Source organism: Malurus melanocephalus, unplaced genomic scaffold, assembly GCF_030028575.1.
Source record: "Malurus melanocephalus ecotype Western Australia unplaced genomic scaffold, MMel_1.1 scaffold_236, whole genome shotgun sequence".
Classification (NCBI taxonomy): domain Eukaryota; kingdom Metazoa; phylum Chordata; class Aves; order Passeriformes; family Maluridae; genus Malurus; species Malurus melanocephalus.
In genome coordinates, this window is record NW_026623468.1 from 468,448 (window position 1) to 471,835 (window position 3,388).

The 3,388-nt window shown below is 45.1% G+C and overlaps 1 protein-coding gene across 1 annotated transcript in view; it reads left to right on the top strand.

The window, feature by feature from the left end:
* Nucleotides 1-3,338: 3,338 nt before the first annotated feature.
* SOAT1 (sterol O-acyltransferase 1) overlaps nucleotides 3,339-3,388 on the top strand; it is a 25,935-nt gene continuing 25,885 nt past the window's right edge. The window contains exon 1 of the mRNA XM_057374917.1: nucleotides 3,339-3,365. The gene's annotated coding sequence lies outside the window, so the exon portion shown is untranslated. The remainder of the gene's footprint in view (nucleotides 3,366-3,388) is intronic.

A 3,388-nucleotide genomic window follows, 5' to 3' on the forward strand; every position in this document is an offset into this window, starting at 1 on the left:
AGCAGAAACTGTGAAAGCATGAGCTGGAGTTTTTAAAAAGCMAACTTTATGATTTATAAACACTTCAGGCATCCTCAACAATGTGATATCTGCTGGAGCTAGTTTTTGGCTTTCCTGCCAAAATTCAGTCATGTATTATCAGATCAGGCTTAAGTCCTCTACAGTTTCTTAAATTATTTTCTTTTTAACTGTAGCCTGACTGAGTTTTGGCTTCAATCTTACAGGCACACCATTATTTCTGGTTATGCAAAATTGGAAGCTCATTCAATGCTACATTTATAACTGGCCTTACATTCTACATCTGATATTGCTGTCCTTACTGTTTAAAAGGAAAACTTTTAGGTGGAAACATGTAACAATACTTTTCACCACTTGAGGGAGCTCCTTCATTTATCCATCAGGATGTTCCCATTGCACTTATAGAGACATTCTAAACCGCACTTTAAAACAATTTATTGTGGAATCTACTGACATATGTGAAAGCATCGAGGCTCTCAAGTGACTGACTTTAAAGCTCAGATCGAAGTTCCAAACGAATTAATCATCCTGGTCAATAAATGTGGGCAYCAAAAAGAGCCCCAGCTGCTCGCTGCCTAGGCTGTCTGACACCAAAAATCTTAAAATAGAAAACAAATTAGAGYTACACAGAATTAAAAGCTAGGCAGGATTAATCACATCTATTTTACAGCAGTGTTAGAAATGACATGAAGGAACACGACTAGGCATAGAAATAAAGAGAAGAATCATAAGAAAGWATCATAGAATATCCTGAGTTGGAAGGGTCCCTCAAAGATCATCAAGCCCAACTCCTGGCCCTGCACAGAAGACCCCCAAAAATCACACCATGTGCTTAAGAGCATTGTCCAAAGAAGGAAAGAAAGAAAGGAGAGAAAAGAGGGAAACAAGAGGAGGTGCTGCTAAAGTCAAGTTGCTGCCTGGTGCTGGGAAGGTKAAAGCCAGTGAAACTGAGGCAAGAAACTGGGGTATCAGGGCCAAGGTTCCCATGTCAACAATGGGAACGACCACGCGGTGACTCAGCCAGGAGTGCTCAGGAAGAGCTGTGGTTGGGCAATCATTGAGCAATGCAACTGCAGGATTAATGTACAACACTCCAGAAAATCCGGATTACAAGCACCTGGTGACAAGTGGGGTAAATGATGCTGCTGATGAAACAATGCAGCGATTTAGASTGGGAAAGACAATAGCAGATGATGGACGTGAGTGGCAGGAAGCAGAGGTGGCACTGYCTTTTTCCAATTGACTGTAAATAATGGGAAGGAAGGTAAGAAGAGCAGCCACTTTGTTTTTTGGTAAACTACCTYTGAAGAGCAGACTGTGAAAAAGCTCTGCCAGGGAAAAATCCAGCACCCAGGGAGGGAGCTCAGTGCTTATCACACTCCGCTGCTTGGCCTGAGAGAGRTTTGTCCAGAACAGCTAATAAAATTTGGTGGCACCTCTCTACAGCCTCTGTAAGGCAAAATAAGTAAAGCAAACTCACTCTGAAGGTTAGATGCTCTTTTCTTTCTATTAAAGGAATCTCATTTTCCTACCATCCACAGTCAGACTCTATAATTGCATGAAATAGTTTCAACAAGTTGTTGAACTTTAGGATATTTTTGTACACTGTGCACTGAGTATTTTGGGTTGTTTGTTTTGTCTTTTTTTTCAGACTTACTCTCCCAGCTGATAATGGCCCCACAACTTCACTGTAAATAGCTGGCACAGCATTTCTGGCATGAGGGCACCAGAGATCACATACAGCCTGACCTGAGAGTATCTCTAAGCAGCACTGTGCTAAAGTTGACTTCTTAAGAAGTGGGACAGATTTATTTGAAGATTCCTGCTGCTCTCACCCACTGCATTTCAGCAACTATAGTGCTTTYAGTTTTTTCTTTTCATTTTTACAGGTTCTCCTATTAAGCCGCATGAAAGATGAGTGGTGGGATAATAATGTGAACACACATTGCAAAATCAGTCAATTCTGGACTTTTTCAGTAAGTGGTTCTCCTCAGAGTCCCCACAGATATTTAAAACAACTTCCAAAAGTTCCAGCAGTTACAATTTAAATTGTGTGTCTAGGGTGTGTGTTAGTCAAAACAAATTTTATTAGCAGGTCTGATAGGTAAAAAGTGACAGAAATGTTTTATTACCCCATTGTAACTTTGTACCTTGGTTTGGGGTGACCTTTCCAGGTGCACCTGGGGACACATCATGCACAGCACAGCCCTGATGTCGTGAGGAGGAGAAGGAGAGACATGTACTTGATGGTAAGAGATAAGTGGATAAATTGTGGCTTTGGGAAAACTTTCCCATTTGCTGTGTGAAATGCAGCTCACAAGAGGTTACTAGAGTTTGTTTGCTGGTGACGTGTTCTGTGACTCACCCTCCCATCACGAGCCTGTCTGTCTAGGGAAAGAACGAAAGCAAGGTACAAACCCCAGCCTTTGTCCCATTTTCAGCCCTCTGGAGCAGCCTTTGTCCCAGTTTTTTGACCCTCTGGAGCACAGCTGGGACTGAAAGGAGAGCTCYCCAGCCAGACCCGTTGTCAGCTCCTCCCAAAACTGATGAGCTGAACTCCCACTCCCCAGGGTAACATTTGTGAAGGAGAACACCTGCTTGACACAAAACACCACTTCTTGGGGGACTACTCAACTGGGGGGCACTCCGTTTGTACTTTCCTATAAAAATACCTACCCTGGCTCCCATTTGGAAGACCCTCATGAGGTAGGACACACATTTGTGCTGAGCCTGGGTGCCGTGGGAAGCACTCRTTGAGCAACTCGTGTGTTCCCGCTGAAGGACGAGGACACATATCGCCGCCAGGCTCTTCCAGCCTTGACTTTGGTGTCCTCCCAGTTCCTTTAAATAAGTTTTCCTTGTGCTGGGGGTGTGAGGAGTGAAGAGGGGGTCCGCAGGGCAAGGGCAGGCACTGCCCACAGGGGTGACTGAACCCACCTGAACCTTGGACTGGGTGGTCAYAGCTGGGATCAACAGCCTGGAACCCAGACTGACATTCCCTCAGCGGGATTGAGGCTGCAACCAACACTGGTGATCTCTTTTTCCCTTTTTTTTCTCTCTCTCTTTCTTTCTCTGTTTCTCTCTCTTTTCCCTTTCCCCCTACCCTTTTATCCAAAACTCACTGCCCTGGCATTGTGTTCAGGGCAGGGACTAACATACCAATTTCCATGACAAGCTTACCAGTAAAACTTCATGACTGCTCGCGGCCCCTCTGACTTCCGAGCATTTACCAAGCGTGGGTGTTCCCTTCCCGGTACCGGAGGGTCATCACACTTTTGGCGCATCTCTACCGTCACTTGACTTSCCGCCTCAGAAAAGCGCCGGGAAAAGCGGAGATGCCTGAGGGGGTGTGTGAGGGCTGCGGGGGGGA